We start from the raw sequence: 24,402 nt of genomic DNA, 5'->3' as shown, positions 1-24,402 counted from the left end.
CTCTACGTCCAACCATGCCAGTTTTGTATTTGTCTCATGCTTTAGATCAACAATGTGACATCGTTGCAATAGCCACTGCCATGATCCAATCATTGGAGAATAGATTGTTTCCCTCTACTGGAGTCTACTCTTTATGAATGGCATCAATGATGTAATTTTTTCTTTCCACATCCTTATTTTCCCAATGCTCTAGCACAAAGTGTCCAAAATGCATTGTACAAAGTTAGCGCACCCTCTGATGCATGGACTTTTTGTCCCTATACATAACTGGTGTCCATCTTTGGTCTTGTACATCTTGGTAGGATCAAACTCATGTGATCCCCAAGGTGTATGTGTTGTGCCCGTGTCGGTGTACTCTCTACTAAAAAGATAGGTGAATGCTCTCTCGGAGGTGTGGATGCATCGGTAGTGCCACTAGCACAACATCCATTTCCACTAGTTGAACGACGACCTCTATGTCGTCTAAAAGAGGAGCAAATAAGTGCAGTCTCTGGTGTAGATCAACTAGTCGGTGTAATTGGTACGTTGGTCTGAGGTGTGATGCCACCAAACGGTGTGATTGGAATGCTGGTTTGAGGGGTCAAAAAAGTTGTATATGGTCTAGAAGTACCTGTTGTTCAAAAATGTTGTGCCATCGCGCACTACTCTGGTGAAAACAATGAGAAGAAAATCCACATTTGCTCCGGTGACATGCCAACTGGAGTAATCGAGAAACTTAAACTCGGAGAGTATGGCTCTTCATCATCTATCATGGCTACAAAAGGTAATTTGACAACATATATACAATATGTTAGTTCACTTAACCATAAATAAACATTTTAATCAACACAAATAAACCATAAATCACTAGGAATTGATTGTTGGACAGTATTGTTACCATATACATGTGGTGATGATGTGTGTGAACACACTTAGAACCACCAAGGAATTTTTTCCCTCATTAGGAGGTTTTTCCTCCCGTGCATTGTATATATGCCCATCACTCTAGGGCTATCTACTATCATTCCATTACACACTAAGTAATACACTCTCTGTTGTGTACCTTGAGCTTCCTTCATCTTCTCCAAGTTGTGTGTGTTTTCCTACAACCCTAATTTTAACAATCAGAGTAGGTTGCATCCTCTCGAGCTTAGTCGGCCAACAACTCCATCACACACCTACTCTCTTTCTCTAGTTTCTATGAGCTTTGGTGAGCATTCAAAGGTTCGCTCAGAATTCTAATTCGGACTCATTTTGGCCTTCGTTTCCTACAACCCTAATTTTAACAATCAGAGCAGGTTGCATCCTCTCGAGCTTAGTCGGCCAACAACTCCATCACACACCTACTCTCTTTCTCTAGTTTCTATGAGCTTTGGTGAGCATTCACAGGTTTGCTCAGAATTCTAATTCGGACTCATTTTGGCCTCCGTTTCCACTACAAGCAGTATTTCACATACAATTTTGTAATTTTGTGCATAATTTTTGTCGGTGCCGTTTTTGAGTCTTACAAAAGAGTGAGTGAGTCTTTCCAAGCGGCGAAAAAAATGAGCGACTCCCTCAATAAAGTTATATGTGAATTAAAGAGATTTTCAAAAATCATAAGGAAAAAGAGACATAATAACTTTATTGAGGGACTATATAAGAAGATGTTGTAAGAGGTGGTGTATAATGTGTTACTAGCTGATTTGCTTCAATCCTTGGAGCTCCACATCCTTCGTCTTATTTTTTAAGTGGAAATTTATATTTTCCACCCTCCTACAATATCTCTGTGTAGTTCATCTGCATGATGCATCCAGGTGGGATATCAATCCCCCCCAAGCACTAGATCTTCAACCATTGAATCCAACCCAATATTTGTACTCTCACTCTCAACATGTTTATTAGAATCAATAGAATCTCTTGTAACAGATATTCAACTAACTTCATCATTGCAAAGAGGATCATGAATCAAGGAAGCTGGTCCTCATCTTTGGGAACTAGAGCTAGTTGTTGGACTACATCATTAACACTAGGTTGGTAATGGGACACTTTTATGTCCTGTTCAGTGACCATTTTCCTTGAATTATGTCAAGAGTTTCAAAATGGATTTTGAGGTGCTATCTGTCTAGAAAGTTGTCTCATGAGCTGAAAAAAACTCGACATTTTTTTGGAATATCAATTCCATCTTTAACCTTGTCCTTGCACAACATTTCACAACCTAAACTGTGTGAAAAAACGGGTCCTGTTTTTGGCTTTTTTCAACTTTTTGCAACTATACCACTCTAAAATTCATGTTTGTGAGTTCTATAATGCTAGAGAACTCAACATGTCCTGATGCTTCTAGGGAGAAATAAATGTTAAAGTTGTAAGTTATGACCAAATTACAAAAATTGTCAAATCCTATTTTTTAGCCAATTTTAGCTCTTCTATGATTTTTTTGGTGGCTTTCATGATATCCAAATGAAGTTTTGATTTTCTATGTCGCATATTGTAACATAAAGCTAATATTCCTTGAGTTTTGGGGCACCTAATACCCTATTTTGCATAGTAGACAACGATGGTTGATTTTTTCAATTATAGAAGAAAACGAAACATTCTAGTATATCAAGTACAGCTTTTTCATTATTGTTAGTTTCTTGTGACAACTACATGCATTTTGTAGGTAGTAACCATATCTAGTCATAAGGATCAAATTTGGCTAGATATTGAACAGTTTCTATGGGATTCTACAACTCATAATGTTGAACCCAGTTTTTTTATGTTTGCTGTATTTAGCACTTCATCTTTGTCCCCAAGATTCCCCTTGGTAAGAGATGTATTATTATTTTGACATGCTCCATGGATCCTTATGAACCTAAATGACAATAGGGAACTAAGAAAACATGGATATATTATTTGTATTGAGCGTGGCTATAGAAACTTTGATGATAGGTTTGCAGAATGGTAAAAATTCAACTTTTTTGTACCTATTTCTTTTGGCAAAACAAAAAATAGTGAGTGAGAAGCAATCATATGTTCTGATCACCAACCCATTGAAGCTAACTAGGGAATTTATCTCAAGTCCTACAAAAATCCCTAATCTTATTTTTATGCAACAAAACGTAAGAAACGACTGTTTTGATGAAAATGTACCGGTCCATCAACTTTGGAGGCTTGGTGTGACCAAAAGATGAGAAATTTTACAAGTTTCTTATTTTTTCCATGTGTAGTAGGCCTTGAACTATAACCTCTTTTTACAAAATGAGTGGATCTACTATGGTTTTGGAGGTTTTTTTCAAAACCCTGAAAGGACACTTTTATGTCTGTTAGGTTATCAACCTAGTGTTAAATGCCCTCTTTGTTTCAGTATTTAATTTTTATGTGGAGTTGCAGACTTGTTTCGGTTGATGTCTAGCTTCTCCAACGTGCCCAGGGATTTTTCTCATACAAATGTGATCTAGTTTAACCAAGAAGCTCATTTGTTAAAAAACAAAAACAAAAATCTCCCACAATAGTGCTCGATCCCATCGCAATACCACTAGGATTTTCCATCTTTCACTATGGCACCGCCTTGTTTTAGAACCGGTCTATGGCGGTGCGGATTTTTTAAAACTAGTTTTACCAAGGCTGTATGTGGTGATTATCTAGCTTCATATAGCCTGTTGGAGTTGATTTTATAAAAAAAAAACCAAAAAACTTATTTGTAGGGTATTCACGAGCTAATCAAGTACTCAACCTCTGCATTAGAACAATGTCTCTCTCTTTGTCTCTCTTAATATCTTTAATGTCTCTTCATAGTGTTCATACAACATTAAAATTCACTTCTTGTCATTCTTTCTCTCTCTCAAGTTTCTTGACCAAGTGCCAGAAAATAATCGTGGTATAGTGTACCTTAACCAAGCCGAGATATTTGCACAAGTTTTAGAGTAATTATCGACAAAAGCTTCAAATTCTGACCTAAAGATCGGGAGAATTTCAAGTTTGCGCTTATTTTTACGGATAATCTAGCTCTACATCAACGTGCACTACATGAAGCCTCAGGCCTATACCAACACTCGCTTGCATGTAAACACACAGACACACATGAGGATGATCTCTATGGAGTCAACGCATGTACAAACTGGCTAGCTTCTCTCTCTCTCTCTCTCTCTCTCTCTCTCTCTCTCTCTCTCTCTCTCTCTCTCTCTCTCTCTCTCTCTCTCTCTCTCTCTCTCTCTACAGTTGTGGAGCTCTTGAAATCCAAATAGAGAGTGAAGCTGATCACACTAGTTCCATGGAAGCAGCTCTCCTTTACAACATTGTAATTTGCAAATCGGTCAAAGTTGGAGATCTAGAGAAGCAACGTCGGCCTGTGATGTGAATGTGGCCCTTGGCATGACCAGAGGCCTGGTTTATTTTCATGTGGGTGTCCCAAGGCCATCATACATTTGGATGTGAATCCTTAGAACATCCTGCTGGATGCAAACTTTGGGGTGAAGCTGACAGAATTTGGCCTTGCAAAGCTGTGGCTACGGATCAAAAGTCAATCGTCATTGTGATAGTAGCAAGATACTAGTGCCAAGTGCTACCCCCTTCAAGGATCATCGATCATGAATGAGAGAGAGAGAGAGAGAGAGAGAGAGAGAGAGAGAGAGAGAGAGAGAGAACCTATACATGATATGCAATTATCCATTTACATATAAGTAGGCATAGCCCATGATCAGGCAGATGCATGCTAGAACCACTCCGTGCCGGTGCGGACTGGTTCTAATATGTTTCACAAGGGCAAAGACATGTGGCTCCATCTAGCTTGCTCTCTCAGTATAAGTAGGCATTTACGTATAAGTAGGCATAGCCCATGATCAGGCAGATGCATGCTAGAACCACTCCGTGCCGGTGCGGACTGGTTTTGATATGTTTCACAAGGGCAAAGACATGTGTCTCCATCTGGCTTGCTCTCTCAGTACGTGTCATACAATGGTGAGTGATGGTCTACAGCTATTGGCACCAGGCGACTACCCCTTGCAAGGACCACGGGGTCATGTGTTTGTGAGGAGAGAGAGAGAGAGAGAGAGAGAGAGAGAGAGAGAGAGAGAGAGAGAGAGAGAGAGAGAGAGAGAGAGAGAGAGAGAACCTATACACGTGATAGGCCATTAGCCTTTTACTTAGTGGACATAGCCCATGATCAAGATGGGAGGATGCATGTTGGAACCAGTCCACGTTGGCATGGACCGGTTTTGGCATGTCTCACAATGGCAGAGACATGGGAAGGGGGGTGGCTACAACCCATGCTACACAGTAGAGGATAACTTGGAAGGAGTAATATTTCATTCTCTCATTTGTGGGGCGTCCTCTAGGAAATATGTAAGATATCACATGCAAACAAAATAAGGGATTTATAATTAGGTACATTTATAGAAAAATGTATCTAGATAAAGGGTTTTTAAATTGAGAAAGTGAAAATTTTCATACATAATACAAAAATTCATATAGAAGGGGTACATATAATACTTAAAAATATACAAGTAAGGGATTATTTAAATATCTCTTGTTTGCATGTGCTATATGGAATTTCTACATAGCAGACTCCCTCAGCTCTCATTACTTTGCAGTCAAGTAGCATGTGATCTCTCATTACTCAGCATTCAAGTATTGATCACTAATATTGTTACTCCATTTTGGCTCCATCTAGCTGCTCACTCTCTTTGACCATCTCCTCCGAAAGGCATGTGGTATATGCTCCTTTTGTGTCCAAAATTTTGGCTTTGGCGTGATGATGATGCTGGTCACCCTAGCTCCATGGAAACATCTCTCCTTCACAAATGCATCATCCCTGTCATGCATAGCTCAAGCTTGAGCTCCATCTCCCCATCTCTAACTACCCAATGCATTCTGCTTCCACCCTTGCCACTAACATTGTCTTCTTTGCCAAATAATTACATGAGTAGCAATTTCTACTCGACACATAGCTATCAGCTCAAGCTTTGGGTAATGATTGATATCTGCATTGGAGTGTATATTTTTCTCATCTGTATCGCTATGTTGGCTCAACTCCAAAAGAAAATTTGGGATACTAGAGAAAAACCTATCTGTCTTGATTCCCATTGTAGGAATACCCTTCCTCAAAGAGGCCTTGGCCATCCATCCACCGATGGTGCACCAGTTCATATTGACAAATTTGACCAAAAAAAAAGTAGTGGTTCAAGCTAGTCAGAATATTGAAAAGGATGTGGAAGATTGGATACTAGAGTAAATCATGCAAATTAGTTGGGATTTAAAGTCTCCTTTCTTTGGTAGCTTGTTAGTAGAAAGGTAACAGGACTTCTGGGATGACTTCCCTATGCCATCATAGAAAAATCCAACAAGAAATTATGAGAGAACATACACGCCTACGTGTCACAAAAAAAAAAACATCCCTATTAGCCTCATAAGAAGGTCCTTCATGCCAACCCCAAAAACTTTGCACTTTTATAAGGTTCTAACATGCAATGCTTTTTGTTGATTGGTATGCATGTTTTGTTCCCACTTAATTCAAGGAAAGAATTTCAAGAGTAGCCAAGCTTCGGTCGATGAGGAAAGGAATTTCAAATGAGAGGGCAGGAGACCTTAGCTATCTATGGTAGCACTATTCCATTGGGCGAAAGACTAGAGACGCATTCTTGGACACACCTAAATATGTGAGGTCCTCTCACTTTGTCAGGAGATCATAAAAAGCCTTGGCACAAAGAAAATAATATGGGAGAGCATGCTTATGATATTTATCATGAGGTTTCTTAGTTCTACAAGGTTGTTCTATCTACTTCACCATTATAGAGCTACGTTTGTTTCAAGATCTCACTAGTATTTATCAAAGAGGATCTCCAAAACAACATCCATCACTAGATAAGTCTAGTTGATATCATTAGATTCCTACCATTGTATACCAACATTACCATCGTTGTGAGGTCCCCACCCCGACGTATCAAACGACGGATCTGATGGTGAACCTCGTGGCCACTAGATCTATAGCGAAAGCAAACAAAGTGGTTCAGGGTTCAACTAGCAGAAGATCTCTCATCACAAAGTTAGTCGAGTTCGAGCCTACTAGTAATGAGATCTAGCTCCACCTTGCATGGGAAGTGTACTTAACCTGTCTAGCGATCCTAAGACCCACCTTCCAAGAGGAGAGAAATCTCGAGTGCCTTTTTTCCCATGTTTCAGAGGCACGTACACTTGAGACTTAGCCGCTCTAGGGGCAATGAGTATTACTAGTGTCGATTTAAGCACTATGGGGACGGAGAGTTCCCGACCAATCGGGACCACCCTTCTCATAGGCATTGGCAACCTGAGCCAAGCCCCCACTTTCCGCCCCCACACTCACACTTCCTTGTGTGTCCTAATTACTACCACAATGATTGTTCAACATATAAGTTCCTTGATTAGATTCCGATTCACAAGGTTCGTTAAGACAACCCTTCAATCAGTATTGCAAAGCGACACCAAAACAGAGTTCTAGTAAAAATTATACTCAAACTTATTCATTAAAATTCCAATGTTCTAGAGGTACAACATCCCCCCTCCAGCGAGAGTTTACTCCTCTCGTTGTCGCCTAGCTGCCCATACAACTAGGTATGTCCACCGCATAGAAAGCACGACATGGACATTCCCACCGCATAGAAATCAAGACGTGGGTTCCCACCACATAGAAAGAAAGTCGTGGGTATCCACCGCTTAACCAGCAGACATGGATTCAAGAGCCCTTAACCAGGAACTCTGCTCCCTGTGGTCAGGAGGGGGATCATGACTAGTTCAACATTGGAAATAGAATGAACATGCCGAGCTAAATTTTCCCTAGCAGACATTCTTTCCTATTTCAAACAGTATATCCATCAACCATTCTTTCCTACTTAGACTTTAATATACAATTGAATTCAAATACCGAGGTTTCCTTCGGATTTCTCCAACATGTTTAGGGATATGTTCTTTCCTAACTTTCGTATGCAATGTTAAATTAAACAAACTTGAACAAAAATGTGACCTACCTCCTCCATTTCCTCGTCATTGACCCGTGAGATGGCCGGTACTTGGTCGTCCATGGGAGCTTTCCCTCTTCCGTTCACGTTGCTTGTTCCCACTTCGCGGTCGTGGGCACCTCCGAAGCGAGTTCTCTTTACCCGGGGCCATTTTATACTCACTACTTAAACTTGAAGAAAAGAACTAAAGTGTGAGAGCATCATAACAATCCAAATGGCAGATTAGAATCATTGATCAATCCTCCTTATGCAAGAGGGTTAGATTTTTCCTTCGAGACCTAGTAATTTTTATGGGTAATACTTTCCTTATCCTATGGGAACCGGCTCTAAAGTTAATTACTTGGCTCAGATGATTAAGGAATTTCAGAATTTTACTACTTAATTTACAAGAGAGATGAATTAAACAAGCTCAATCACTTTACTAGTGCAATAAGAAAGATGCAGAGTTACTGCATGCATAGGTGTTAGGAAATTTTCTTCTTAGTGATCTAATGAAGGATTAATTTTAACTTAATCACATCTTAATGTGTGGGAAAATTGAATCTAATTTAATTACAACACTATTGAGTGGTAAAAGAATGAATTTCATCAAATCTACATTATTATTGGCTGACAATTAATTAACTATGCTGCCTAGAGAGAATCTCTCCTAATCATGTATTAATCATTGATTAAGAATGATGAATGGCTGCATAAATTAGCTAATTGGATGATGATTATGTAATGGAATATAACTATGTAAATTAGAGAGAAGCTATTGGGAATTATAGCTAGAATTAAGCATAGTAGACGAGGAATTTGGAGAATAATGAAGAGAATTAAGAAGAGCAAGAATTAACCATGATTACCGTGATTAGGGGCTGAGAATCCTCCTTATTTTCTAATCCAAATGAATTTTCAAGATGAGAATCTTGGCAGCACCTCCCTTCTTGCTTCTCCTTCAAAAACTGTGTCTGTGCCGGTAGCACCTCCCCAAGGTGTGTGTAGGTGTGTGTGTGTGTACTGGGTGTGTGTGTGAGCGTGTGTCCCTATGTGTGTGTGTGTGTGTGTGTGAGCACACCCTTATATAGGCCTCTCCAAGTTGAAATTCGAACTGTGCTGCTATATGCATCTAGAGAGCACTCATTTCATGCAAGGCAACTTCAGTTATACACTTAACAAGTGTCCAACCTGCTCCAGAACTCACTCACTCTCTCTCTCCCTTGCATGGAAAAGCCCACACGAGCTGTACTTGTGAGAGAGGGCGCCTCTAGCTTCCAGATTGGGTCTGCAGTGCCCTGGAGTCAGTTCCCACACAGCTCCAGAGCCCCGGTGCCTCCCCGCACAACCTTACGAAAAATTATTTTTAATCCTAGACGGGCAATTCTAATCAGATTTTGATGCCGAAACTTGCTATGCTAAGCTAGAACTAAGGTGCATAATCATGAGTACCTGCCATATTTAGCAGCCCCCGGCGTCCGAAAATGAATTTTTTTCAAATTCGGGGTACGGATGCAGTTTTTGGAGACGGTCGGGTCGGGTGACCAAAAACTTACTATTTTTAGAAATTTTTCACAAAAATTATTTTAATTCACATTTGGAAGCTTTATAACATTCTAAACATCATAGCACTGACAGAATTTGGAAAACTGCTAAAAATAGTAACTTTTTTCATTATGTTTATAAAGTCCATGGTACAAAGGTGCTCTTTTTGGTCAGGGTCAGAGACCTTACATCTTCCCCAACGTGAAAAATTTGAGATGTCCTCATCTCAAGAATACATCTGGATAAACTCTATGCTAACAACTTAGGTACATATATCCTTTGTCTAAAGTAAAGACATCCTTTGATAATAGAATAGTCTTTAGCTTTATGCGTCTTATTCTGATGAACTTTGATGAGATCATGGTGCTTGAATTATTGCTCACTAGGATTAGCAGTTACAGCATATAGAGCTGCTCTCTCATCAGCTTCGTCACCCATAGTTGGTTGTCTCACTGCGGCATTAGCGAAAGCTCTGCTTCCTTGTCCTATGTTTCCTCTTCCTCGACCTCCTCTTCCGTTTGGTTGACCTCACCCGTTGACGTTCAGAGGTACATTATTAGCACCGGATGTTTGGGAAATCATTTTTGGACATCGGCTTTTGTAATGTCCATACTCTTGGTACTCAAAGCATCTTATATTGGGAAACTCGGTAGCTGTCGTAGTAGCTACTACAGGACGATGGTCGTATGCAGGGTTGATTGGTCTGTTGCTCCAGTTGTCTGTCTTGGCTCTCTTTGACAAATAGTATTGACTATCTTGGGTAGCCCTCTGAATATCTTTAGCCAACGGCTTGGCCCTTAACAAGACATCCTGTGGTGTTGTCGGCCTGAGAGCTTCCAACCGCGTATTCAAAGGGTCGATTAGCCCTTGGCAGAACCTTGCCACCTGTTGTTCCAATGTCATCTTAGGAGCATATCTCCGAAGAGTGAAAAACTTTGCATAATACTCTTCGACAGATGAAGTCAACTACCGAAGTGAAAAGAACTCATTCATCTTCAAGGTTTTATAGGAAGGTGGTAAATAACGTCCCATTATTGCAGCTTTGATGTCTTCCCAGGATTGGGAAGATTCCTTAATATCCAAGTCCCTACAATGTTGCTTCCACCATATCTTGGCATCGCTAGACAAGCGGAACATCGCAAGCATGGTCTGATTCACGGGTTGGGTTCCTGCAGCTTCGAAGTAATCGTCCATTGCTTCCATCCACACTTCCACATCTCTCTCCACATTTTCCCCCTCGCCCTTAAAGAGTGGAGGCTGGGCTTGTTTAAGGAGGAGCTTCTTCTCTTGCGCTGCCAAGTATAGAGCAATAGGCGGTGCCTATCCAATGGTATAAAACTCATTAATATAGCACTCTTCTCAAATGAACCTAGGCTTTTTCATACTCAAGAAAAAATTTAACTTTTGGGCTTAACCAGCCTACTTAATCTATACATCTATCACAAAGGATTTAACCATTCCACCATTAGTTTAAATTCCATTGAATACATCCAAAATTGTCCGATGAATAATGGTAAAAACTTTACTCGAGAGCTTTGATCCTTAATTATAACTTTATGTGCATCAACAGGCTACCTGCCCGCAGCACTAGTTGCACCAACGACTTCTCAAAAAACATCATGTGGAACCCACTCAATCCCAACAAGCTCAACCAGTAAAACTCTTTAACATCATTCAGGAGACAATCCACTAGATAAATCCAATGTCATTATTGTGGGAAACATCATGCTCAAACATTGAGTATGAGCTATCCTACTATCCCTTATTTTTTTAAAATTTCAAACAACATCATTTTCCAGTTTGTAGACCTATAGCTCTGATACCAGGTGTGAGGTCCCCACCCCGCCGTATCAAACGGCAGATCTGATGGTGAACCTGGTGGCCACTAGATCTATAGTAGAAGCAAACAAAGTGGTTCAGGGTTCAACTAGCGAACGATCTCTCATCACAAAGTGAGTCAAGTTCGAGCCTACTAGTAATGAGATCTAGCTCCACCTCGCAGGGGAAGCGTACTTAACCTATCTAGCGATCCTAAGACCCACCTTTCGAGAGGAGAGAAACCTCGAGTGCCTTTTTTCCCATGTTTTAGAGGCACGTACACTTGAGACTTCGCCGCTCTAGGGGCAATGAGTATTACTAGTATCGATTTAAGCACTATGGGGACGGAGAGACCAATCGGGACCACCCTTCTCATAGGCATTGGCAACCTGAGCCAAGCCCTCACTTTCCACCCCACACTCACACTTCCTTGTGTGTCCTAATTACTACCACAATGGTTGTTCAACATATAAGTTCCTTGATTAGATTCCGATTCACAAGGTTCGTTAAGACAGCCCTTCAATCAGTATTGCAAAGCGGCACCAAGACAGAGTTCTAGTAAAACTTCTACTCAAACTTATTCATTAAAATTCCAATGTTCTGGAGGTACAACATCCCCCCTCCAGCGAGAGTTTACTCCTCCCATTGTCGCCTAGCTGCCCATACAACTAGGTATGTTCACCGCATAGAAAGCATGACATGGACATTCCCACCTCATAGAAAGCAAGATGTGGGTTCCCACCGCATAGAAAGCAAGTCGTGGGTATCCACCGCCTAACCAAATGACTTGGATTCAAGAGCCCTTAACCAGGAACTCTGCCCCCTGTGATCAGGAGGGGAATCATGACTAGTTCAACATTGGAAATAGAATGAACATGGCGAGCTAAATTTTCCCTAGCACAAATTCTTTCCAATTTCAAACAGTATATCCATCAACCATTCTTTCCTACTTAGACTTTAATATACAATTGAATTCAAATACCGAGGTTTCCGTCGGATTTCTCCAATATGTTTAGGGATATGTTCTTTCTTAACTTTTGTATGCAATGTTAAATTAAACAAACTTGAACAAAAATGTGACCTACCTCCGCCCTTTCCTCGTCATTGACCCGTGAGATGGCCGGTACTTGGTCGTCCATGGGAGCTTTCCCTCTTCCGTTCACGTTGCTTGTTTCCGCTTCGTGGTCGTGGGCACCTCCGAAGCAAGTTCTCTTTACCCGGGGCCATTTTATACTCACTACTTAAACTTGAAGAAAATAACTAAAGTCCGAGAGCATCATAACAATCCAAATGGCAGATTAGAATCATTGATCAATCCTCCTTATGCAAGAGGGTTAGATTTTTCCTTCGAGACCTAGTAATTTTTATGGGTAATACTTTCCTTATCTTATGGGAACCGGCTCTAAAGTTAATTACTTGGCTCAGATGATTAAGGAATTTCAAAATTTTACTACTTAATATGAATTAAACAAGCTCAATCACTTTACTAGTGCAATAAGAAAGATGCAGAGTTACCGCATGCATAGGTGTTAGGAAATTTTCTTTTTAGTGGCCTAATGAAGGATTAATTTTACCTTAATCACATCTTAATGTGTGGGAAAATTGAATTTAATTTAATTACAACACTATTGAGTGGTAAAAGAATGAATTTCATCAAATCTACATTTTTATTGGCTGACAATTAATTAACTATGCTGCCTAGAGAGAATCTCTCCTAATCATGTATTAATCATTGATTAAGAATGATGAATGGCTGCATAAATTAGCTAATTGGATGATGATTATGTAATGGAATATAACTATGTAAATTAGAGAGCAGCTATTGGGAATTATAGCTAGAATTAAGCATAGTAGACGAGGAATTTGGAGAATAACGAAGAGAATTAAGAAGAGCAGGAATTAACCATGATTACCGTGATTAGGGGCTGAGAATCCTCTTGATTTTCTAATCCAAATGACTCCTCAAGATGAGAATTTTGGCAGCACCTCCCTCCTTCTCCTTCAAAAACTGTGTCTCTGCCGGTAGCACCTCCCCAAGGTGTGTGTGTGTGTGTGTGTACTGGGTGTGTGTGTGAGCATGTGTCCCCGTGTGTGTGTGAGCACACCCTTATATAGGCCTCTCCAAGCTGAAATTCGAACCGTGTTGCCATATGCATCTGGAGAGCACTCATTTCATGCAAGGCAACTTTAGTTATACCCTTAACAAGTGTCCAACATGCTCCAGAACTCACTCACTCTCTCTCCCCCTTGCATGGATAAGCCCCCACAAGCTGTACTTGTGAGAGAGGGCGCCCTCTAGCTTCTAGATTGGATCTGCAGTGCCCTGGAGTCAGTTCCCACACAGCTCCAAAGCCCCAGGGCCTCCCGCACAACCTTAGGAAAAATTGTTTTAATCCTTGTGCGCTCCTTGCCGCACTGTCGAAGCAAGGGACTTGCCAATACACCGTGTGCGAGCCACAAACGGATCCAAGCACACAACAAGCCTAAACTAGCAAGCTCAAGAAAACAAAGGGTGTGTCACTCACCGCTCTACGCTCGCCTTCGTGGTGGATTCCTCGCCGCGATGAAGAAGAAGCTGTAGTCGTGCCGCGCTCAACCGCTTCGCCGCCGTCGTGCCTTCGTAATGCTCGATCGCACACACACTCTCCCTCTCTCTCTCTCTCTCTCTCTCTCTCTCACACACACACACACACACACACACACGAGGAGGTGAAGAAGAAGAAGATGGAGATGGAGCAAGAGCACTCTTCTATTGCACAAATGAGAGAATGAGTAAAAATTAGGTTTAGTTTGCTTTTATATGAGCTCACCCCATTCACACTTGGGCGCCCATGCTTAACCAACTAATCCCTTGAATGTCCAAGTTAAAGTGCGCCTCTCATCGGCGATCACTCCTACCCTTTTCCTATTGGTCCGACAAGCCCGGTGCCTGACTCTACCAAATACATAATACACGTCCATCGTAGGTGATGGGGTGTCCGTGAGCCGTGAGGGTTAACATGCCCCCCTTCCTGATGTAGATTCCGTCCTCGGAAGCTATTGAGTTGAAGTTGGTTCGTCGAGGTGGAAGAGCATTTGAGATGAATGTCCTTAGCCTTCTTCAGTCACTGCAAAATCAAACAACACTGGCACAGTAATTGCATTCTCTTAAAAAGCATATGCACTTTTAGGTAGAAAAATTGATTGGTCAAAGAATTTCAAACAATTTGTTAGCAATGAACATTAAATTGCAATGTAATCAAATGCATAAACAGATGTAAAGGTAGAAAATTAAACAAGTCTGGGGTCGCTAATTTGACGGTCGAAAGGCACTAGAGATCGAATATTAATACCATGGGTAAGCTTCTTAATTTTCATTAGTCAATTAAGTTGTTTAATCGCGAGAGCCAGGTATTCATGTTCGAGGGCTGACTAGAGGCTATATCTAGAAAACCTTGTAGTTAAGCTACCATAAAAGGAATTTCTCATGAAATCATCGCCTGACTGATTACTTTTTCTTTGACCCCCCAAAGTCTTTTCACAGTGATTCAATTATGATGTGTGTGCTTATTTTGTATGCCTTGGGTTTTTTGCTTCTCAAGGAAAAGCGCCCACACTGGGAACCTCTAGGGCTCTAGTACCATAGGCGATACATGTGAGTGAAGTACCAATTCAAGCTGAGATTTCTCTTCCAGCGTAAGATTTTACAGTGTGGCACTTTGATTTTTTGTTTGTTCATTTTCAACATTTTAATTTTGTAACTTTGGGGGGTCATATAACACTGTTACCCTCCCCAGGCTCATCACATTAGTAAACTCCCTTTATAATACTTAAGCTAAAGGTCACTAGGGTTAAGCCCACTAGAAAGCCCTAGTACATTTCATACAATGCTGCCTAAATCGGATTAAGAACCTAAGTAACCATTGTTTATTAGGAAGGCATTCCCCATGGTATTAAGAGAAGATTTCTAATATCTAGCTTGGTCAAACTAGCTTAGTCGGACTGCTTGATTTTTAAACCTAGACAAGTGATTATGACAAAAGATTACATTGAATTAAATGTTTGATACCAAGCAAATGTGCTGAATATTATGCTACCAATCACAATCAAAGCAGACAAACATAGATGCAAAAAGATAAGGGCAATGCTAATGGACAAGAAACACCTGTTTGTGTCGATGGTCGCGCTTGATTTGAAGTGTGAACGAGAGAAAGGTTCCATGAAGGTCCAAATCCTATCAATAGCAACACGCTCCTGTACACACTATGAAACACAAACAATACCTCTAGGAGGAACATCAGTGGGAAAAGAGAACTTTGCTAATCTCTCGACTCTAAAACAGAAACACTCCTATTGTACTAATCTTACCTACCCTCCATCATTCAAGCGATGAGGATCAAAGGTGTTTTATGGCATAGGTTTTTGTTTCACTGTACCAGATGTGACATGTGTAGGTCTGAATCAATGTTTTGACTTTTAATGTGCATACTCGTTTGCTAATTTCTGCCCTTCCTTGGGTAGATCATACCGTTTGAAATGAGCTTGTCACCCTTTGAAACCAATTGTTCCAGTTGGTAATAGGTGAGGATTTTTGCCATTAGTTTTCTATTACCCTAGGTGCCTCATCAAGTTGCAAGGGTGGTAAGGTACTCTCCCAGGATCGAACTTGAAGTGGTTCATCAGGTGATTCTTGAACACTGGGAGGTGTGGATTCTTTTGTAGCTTCATGGAGGTCCACTACTATAGATGGAGGCTGTGTAGAAGCTTTTACCTCTATGGATGTATTACATGAGGAGCTAGAATCTTCATGGGACTCCCCCCTTCCTGAGCTAGGTGGAACAAATCGTTCTTTCTTTGGTACCCAAACTAGCTCGGGAGCGGGTGTGTAGCATTCTGTGATTTTTTTCTTTCCACGATCATTGATTCGTTTTGGAGCTACGGGATTGGGCTCACTTGGGTCAGGTGATAGGTAAGAGCACAATCTACGTTTTGGCACCCAGATTTGATCATTTCCTTGATAGTAGCCTTGGGCTTCCAATAGTCGTTTAGGGATCCATCGCAACATTTTCTTACTTTTCTTGGAGCGAGTGGTACGTTTCTTACAAGGCTTCTGTTTTTTAGCACTAGCTATGGTCACTAAAGAAGCTTTAGGGACCCACTTGTATGTTTTCTTCGTTACATTAGGATGAGTCTTGTCAGAAGCGATATGCATTGCTTGTAGCATATTTAAGGGTATAGGCATTTCATCCCCCTCAGGTGTTACCCAGGTCGTCCCCCTATTTCCCCAAGTGTCTATGGTTGATGCTAGGTGGACCCAATCTACATTGTCCGACTCAGTCATCCCAGGTAGGATATCCATATAAGGAGAATCTTGGCCAATGTCTGTATCCTTCTTACAAGTGTAACAATATTGTAGTGGGGCCGAGTGAACTGTGGTGTCAGAGCGATGATCAATAATGGTTTTACTCCCTAAGGGGTGTACCTTACCAGTCACCAAATCCACTCTAAGGACAGAGTCTTGGAATTGCAAATAGACATGATTTTTAGACCAATCATGAACCATTTGTGCTTCCCTCATGAATGGTCGTCCTAAAATCATTTCATATGACATAAGGTGTTTAGAGAAATCCATTACAATGAACGTATGTCGTACCTTGTGTCCTAGAACTTTGATCTTAAGATCCTTGAGCATCCCCATAGGTTTGGCTATGGTACCATTTGCCATCTTTACCACAATGTTAGTAACACTGAGGCGGGGTTTTCCCATGGATTCCCAACAATCTTTTGTAACGATGCTAACTCCCGCACCACCATCAAGAATTCCCTTTATAGTTAATCCCTTGGTAGTGATGGGTAGGGTCGCATTAGACTCGTCGCCTTCAAAATACTGCCCTAATTCGTTAATGGGTACCTCGATCACAGACTCGTGTCCATCTAAGTCAAGTGATTGCACATGATTTTCCTCATCAATCATAATCGAGTCAGGCCTATTTGGTTGCGCAAACTGCGGTAATCCCGTTCGTAGCTCTCCGTTAAGGAATGCTCGAAGTGCAAGGAATAACTCAGGATCTCCATACAGCTTTGCTATGATCGTGGTTCGGACCTCAGAAGACATGAAGTCCACTAGTTTGGCAACATTCATTGGCGTTTTGCAGGGTGTAGGTCCTTGACTAGGAACTGGTGAGGATGGAATCTCATATTCCTCAATGGGATCAGGTATTCCTTCGTTAAACATCCTTTCCAACAAGAAGGGTGTATGCTCACTTTCTGATGTCCCGTCCTCACTCCCTTCTTGGATGATACTAGATATGGCTAACGGTCTATGGTTCATGTGGGGTGGATGAACTTGCGTGGGAAACACTGTGTCATGAATTTTGACATGCATGGGTTCTGGTTCTAGTTTCCTTTGAGTCTCCTCCACTAAACCTCTTAGATGTTTCACCTGCTTAATCTCGTCTACTGGGTTTGGGTACGTCCCAATCTTCTTTTTACGATTTTTTCCTTTTTGCCCCTGCGGTTTATCTTGGGGGTCTTGGATTGGATTTGGAAACACTTGTGGTGTTTTCAGAGGCTCTTTATGGTTTTCTCTCATTCGGTTTTCATTTGGTCCCATGTTACGGTTTTCCTTGTCGGTCTTTCCCTTTGTGGTATTGGTTCTAGTCTCCATTGTCTCGATTGAATCTGAATCATCTTCGAGGTCATTCATATACACGGGGTCATCTCCTGTTCCTATGTTTGTTTTGGAACTTGGCTTTGAGTTTTCCGTATTCTGCGACTTCTTCCTTCGTGTCTTCTTTTTCTTTGCTTGGATAATTGACGTGGTATCTCTCTCTTCGAGGATATGTCCTAGCCCTTGAAGCATGGACCGTGTAATCGCATAAGCGGGTGCGACGGGTGGTATTGGCGATGTCACACTAGCAATTTCGACCAAATTCAGGGGTGTGATTTTAGGCGCATTTGGGTTATAGGGGCATTGGGCAATCAAGTGATCTATGCCACAACGATTACATGTGAGTATTGGCATTGTAGACGTGCTCCCTTGATTCATTTGCATCTGTGCAGCATTCTTTTGCAGCCTAATAGGGCACTCCGCTGCCGATGTGGTCCACCACACTCGTAGCATTGAAGAGGTGGCCTCCTAGCCTGGGTGTTGATATTTTGACCTCTGGATGCGAGAGCAGCAGCTTGATAAACCGGTTTGACTTGCCCCCAACAATCTTCCATGTAGTATATAGGACACTCTTCCAATGTATCAAGTCCGTAGGCAATACTAGTGTCTATTTCCTCCTCACAGCCATCTGGATAAGCATTAGATGGCTCGCAACCCACTTGGTTCATAGGGGCGACTCTTGGATGCGGGGGCTGCGGTCCTAGCACAGGAGGTGGTAGCGGTGTAGCTTGTACAACATTTTGAGATCTAGGGACCATGTGTTGCGGTAGTTGCTCAACAGGTGGAGCAGGCATCAATACAGGAGCTCGAGGTGCATCCGTCCAGGCTACAGGTGGTCTATTTGCCATAATACGTTTGATCATTAAACAATCCTTAGCTTGGTGACCATACCTACCACATGCGTTGCAAGTTTCATTAAATTTTACTCTAAACGTAGGGCACTCACTAGTGCTATGTGGACCTAAGCAAATGGAACACCATTGTTGCTCCCTTCTTGGATACATGTGACTATTTTGAGGGGGTCGATTATCCTTAAGAGACTCTTGGATTGCCTTGGTGAGGTCTGTCAAGAATGTCTCAAATACCTTTGGCTCATTGGCAATGGGCTTTGCAGTCATGGGTTCATACTCAATGGCTTGTGAGCTAGTGGATCTCGTGTCAGTAGACACCCTCATGCCTGCTATCATCAAGTTGTCCTCTAGTTGGATTGCATTGGCAGTTGGTTATTGTTGAAGCGCTCATTTACAGGGCAGAGAGAGTTTAAGTGCTTTAGACGACTAATGAAGTCCCTTACTGACTCTCCTTCCTTACGTTCGGCCTTCTGTAGCTGAGATGCTACACCCCAAAGCACACCTTCTCGTATGTAATCCTTTAGAAACAACCTTCGAAGGGTAGGGTAGATTGTTTTCTCGTCCACCCTTAGGGTCCTATACCAATCTCCAGCCTTCCCACTTAATGTCAAGCTTAAGGCATTGCACTTATGTAGTTCGTTGCGTTCCCCTAAGGAATCACATACTTGTTCCAACACTTCAATGTGTTTTCTAGCATCTTCGTCCCCATTGAATTTTTGCGTGAGTTTGGCAATTTGTACTGCCTTACTTCTAGGCTCTCTATCAGATGCGTGACGCATATTTTTCGCGATAGATCGACCTATGGTTTGAGCAAACGCTGCCAAGTCACCTATGTGAGGAGGCAGGGCCGGTGGAGGTACTCTTGGAATCATATGTGGGAGAGGGACGGGTATCGGTCTTGGCATATGTGTGGATGATGCAGGATATGGAACATAACCGGGCATAGGTCCACTCGGATAAGGGCTAGGGAGCGGCACTCGAGGAGCATAAGCAAGTGGTACAATTGGAGGTGTGGGGGCCATGTGTGCATAAGGGGCTAGAGGCACATATGGTCGAGGCCCCATATTAGGTACTACGACACTAGGTAGTGGCACTGCGCTAACCGTAGATGTCATCGGTACATTCTCTGTCAAGCTTATCCCTGGAGTGAGCAATGTGTTTTCCTTGATAGAGGGTTGAGCCAAGTTAGGGAAGCTAAAGTTTTTTCTCGGAGGCTCAGATTGCATAGAGACCCTAGGTGAAATGACGTAAGATGGGTCCATGGGACTCATTAGAGGAGTCTCCATTTGTGATAGAGTAGGCTGTTGAGCCTTGCTCATATCCAGAAATCTCATGGGGCCAGTTGAGAGTATATTTACCCCTCGGTTTTGCCTTTCTGATTGAATAATGCCATGGATAACATTACAGATCATTTTCTGTTGATCTTCGATGCTCGTGGCACTAGAGGTGGATTGTACAATCTCTATTCATCCTACATGGTAGGCGTGACCAGAGTGTAGATCCGTCAACACCTCAGTGTGGAGGTCGTATGTCCAATGATCATTAATGAACAATCCTTCTAGAGTCGACGTGTTAACGGTTTCTTGTGAGGTAGAAGCAATGTTGCTCCCCGTGGTCTTACTTGTCACCAACGGTACTCTAGAGGGAACTTCTGAAGGAGGCAGCTCAACAGGGCCTTCTTGGTAAGAAGTTGGTAGGATATCCACATGGACACTCTTTGGGGGTGTGGGGTCCACGTGCGATGTGAAAGGAGAGTCCACTTCCCCACCCCCTTCGTGTGCTTCATTTGCATCAGGTTCCGAGCGAGTAGCTCTACCTAATGTTTCCATGAAACGGCTAAACATACTAGTACTAGGCTGTGGAGCTTCGGGAGGTGCATGGCCTTCTCTCTCAGTGTTTTGGGTAGGGTATGCTTTCATGATTTCTGAGTCGGAGGAGGAATCACTAGCGGCTATTTTAGGGTCTTGGGTGGTGCTACCTTGTGTCCCCGCTGAGAGTCTAGAGCTTATCGTGGATGGGTAATGGGTGTCCGTATGAACAGAGGCACTCTCAATATGCTCGTGTTCTAGCACCCGCCCAGAGCATAAGTGCATGTGCTTTTGATACCCTCAGGTGTCAAAAAGCTGCTCTAGGAGGCCTTGTGACTAGTTTTTAGCGTGTTTTTTGTTTGTTTTTTTGCTAGATTTTTTAGAGCGTGTCGTGGAATGGGCCATGTGATAGCTCGAAACGAGCGTATCGCTAGGAGGGACGGGCCGTGCTTTACAGCCCTCCGTTTGGTCACTCTATGCCCTCGGAATCCCTAAAACTGTCAATTTCCAGTAGGGAACTAGGCCCAAACTAGAAAGTCTAAGGGTGCAAGTGGGAAGAGAAAGGAGGAGAGTGGAGGACTTGTCCCACATGCTCTCATTCTCTCTTGAGGGAGTAGGGTATATATATAAGAGTGAGTCTAGTATATATGATAAGACTGAGGACTGAGGCCTGGGCATGGGCTTGGGCTTGGGCTTGGGCTTGGGCTTGGGCTTGGGGAAATGATACCGATCCCGATCTATCTTTTATACAAACCAACCCGTCCGTTTTAAGAGTCACGTTTTTTATTTTCGAAAAAAAAAACGCAAGAAAATGCAGAAAATTGAAAAAACACAGAAATTGCAGAAATTGGAACTTGACAGAAAATTTAACACAGAAAATTGCAGAAGTTGAAACTTGACAGAAAATGCAAAAATGCAAGAAATGCTAACTGTGCACTGCAAACCAGAAAACGTAGAAAACGCAAAAAACAAAAATCTCCACACAACTACATACCCTCATTCCCTGCCTTTCCTATGATAGAGATTGCACCACAAAAAAGCGTAAAGTGCTAACCGAGCTTAGTGTAGGGCATATCCCCGGCAGCGGCGCCAAAAATGTGCGCTCCTTGCCGCACTGTCGAAGCAAGGGACTTGCCAATACACCGTGTGCGAGCCACAAACGGCTCCAAGCACACAAAAATCCTAAACTAGCAAGCTCAAGAAAACAAAGGGTGTGTCACTCACCGCTCTACGCTCGCCTTCGTGGTGGATTCCTCGCCGCGATGAAGAAGAAGCTGCAGTCGTGCCGCGCTCAACCGCTTCGCCGCCGTTGTGCCTTCGTAATGCTCGATCACACACACACTCTCCCTCTCTCTCTCTCTCTCTCTCACACACACACACACACACACGAGGAGGTGAAGAAGAAGAAGATGGAGATGGAGCAAGAGAACTCTTCTATTGCACAAATGAGAGAATGAGTAAAAATTAGGTTTAGTTGGCTTTTATATGAGCTCACCCCATTCACACTTGGGTGCCCATGCTTAACCAACTAATCCCTTGAATGTCCAAGTTAAAGTGCGCCTCTCATCGGCGATCACTCCTACCCTTTTCCTATTGGTCCGACAAGCCCGGTGCCTGACTCTACCAAATACATAATACACGTCCGTCGTAGGTGATGGGGTGTCCGTGAGCCGTGAGGGTTAACAATCCTAGACGGGCAATTCTAACCAGATTTTGATGCCGAAACTTGCTATGTTAAGCTAGAACTAAGGTGCATAATCCCGAGTACCTGCCATATTTAGCAGCCCTCACCGTCCGAAAATGTATTTTTTTCAAATTCGGGGTACGGGTGCAATTTTTCGAGACGGTCAAAATTGGATGGGCCGGGTGACCAAAAACTTACTATTTTTGGAAAATTTTCACAAAAGTTGTTTTAATTCACATTTGGAGCTTTATAACATTCTAAACATCATAGCACTGACAGAATTTGGAAAACTGCTAAAAATAGTAACTTTTTCCATTATGTTTAGTCCATGGTACAAAGGTGCTCTTTTTGGTCAGGGTCAGAGACCTTACAATCGTGCTTAGTCAAGCTCAAGAAGTAAAGCGTGTTTGTCATCTTCCATTACAATATGATGGATATATTGCTTTTGAGATGCCACCACAATGTGACAATTCAATCATGTATGGTATGGAACAATAATTTGATGGGAACTCTTGGACAAAATATGTGACTTGCAGTAGTGACTTATTTAAATGTGTGGTATGCTTTAATAGGTGTTGGATGATTTCCTTTTGCGTTGAGGTGCTGGGTGATTGGTTTTTGCGTTCAAGTGTTGGCTGGTGGAATCCAACAAGCCATGATTATCTTCTTCAATATAGCTTGCGCTTGCATCAATTTGTCAAGGGTGTTTCTCATATTTGCTCAAAAATTAGCTTCACTCGGTTTTCATTGCTTGTTGATTGGAAACCTTCCCGTTTTCTGCATAACATGTCCTTATAGTCTTCTACGGTTTGTGCTACATAGCACATGTTGTTCTTGCCGCAGTTCTCCTCTTTTTGGTCAGTTTTTACATCAAGTGCAACATTTTCCATGGCTGGCAACAACACAGATGTGTTCAAGATGTTTGTTGTTGAGGAAAGATTGGATGGGTACAATTACCCTATGTGGTCTTACATGATGCAACTTGGTTTTGTGTCAAAGGGCATTTGGAACATTGTGCAGGGTATTGATGTACGTCTTGGTTTTGAAGATGTATGCGATGTTGCAGGTTTTGGTGGCAAGATTTTTGCTTCCAATGTTGTTATGCCTACGGCTGAGCAAGCTCGTTGGAATGTAAAAGATGCTAGGATCATGCATGATTGCATTGTTTGTGAAGCACACTATAACTCCCCACATTCGTTCAAAAAAATTTACAAAACAGGCTTGGGATATTCTAGCTGGTTTTTATGCAAGTCGCAATGAGGGCAAAATTGCATTGCTGCCTAAAGAGCTGGAGTCAAAGATTATGCATGAGGAAGATGATATGGACACTTTCCTTGCTAGTGTCAAGGATATCAATGAACAACTTATTTCTACAAGTTAAGTCATTTCAGATAGCTCCCTTGTGCAGATTGTTCTTGATGCCTTCCATGATTCTTACCAGACTTTTGCTAGTACTGAGACTTATGACCCAAGGAAATCCTGAAGTTATCAAGTGCATTATGCACATTCTTGTTGCAAGAGTCTCTTTTTATATAAAAAAGGGACTAGACAGCATGCGGTTGAGCACGCCTTTATTGTTGCTCAAATAAAAGGTGGTAACAACAATGTAGCCACTTCTCATGGTTCTTCTATGAGTGGTAAATCACAATGATTCTACAATGCACATTACCTCACATCATGATTTGTTTACCTCTCTTGAGTCTGTTGAGAGTCTATCCCTCATGGGAATTCAATCACTTGTGCCAACAACGCCTCTTATCCGGTCAAGGGAGTTGGAAATATTGTGCTTACTGCTACAAATGGCAGTTCTTTCGCACTTATTGATGCATTGTATGTACATGGGATCAAAAAGAATATTTGTCTGTATTTGCACTTGGTAGACTTTGTCTTGTAGTCAAATTTGTGGATGATAGATGTACAGTACATGATCTCAGTTTTGGTGATGAAATTATTGCATCTAGCATTTTATGTCATGGGCTATATTAGCTCACTTTGTATGACAAGTGTGGGTAGAATTTTTCAAATGCAGTTGTGCATTCTAAGGCTAGTATAGATGCAAAACCTTGGCATGCACGTTTTGTGCATCTAAATTTTGCTATTTTTCTCCATTTGTAGAAATCTGATATGGTTGCTTCCTTGC

Source organism: Adiantum capillus-veneris, chromosome 16 (assembly GCF_014529385.1).
Source record: "Adiantum capillus-veneris isolate H3 chromosome 16, ASM1452938v2, whole genome shotgun sequence".
Classification (NCBI taxonomy): domain Eukaryota; kingdom Viridiplantae; phylum Streptophyta; class Polypodiopsida; order Polypodiales; family Pteridaceae; genus Adiantum; species Adiantum capillus-veneris.
This window is presented reverse-complemented; position numbering follows the sequence as displayed.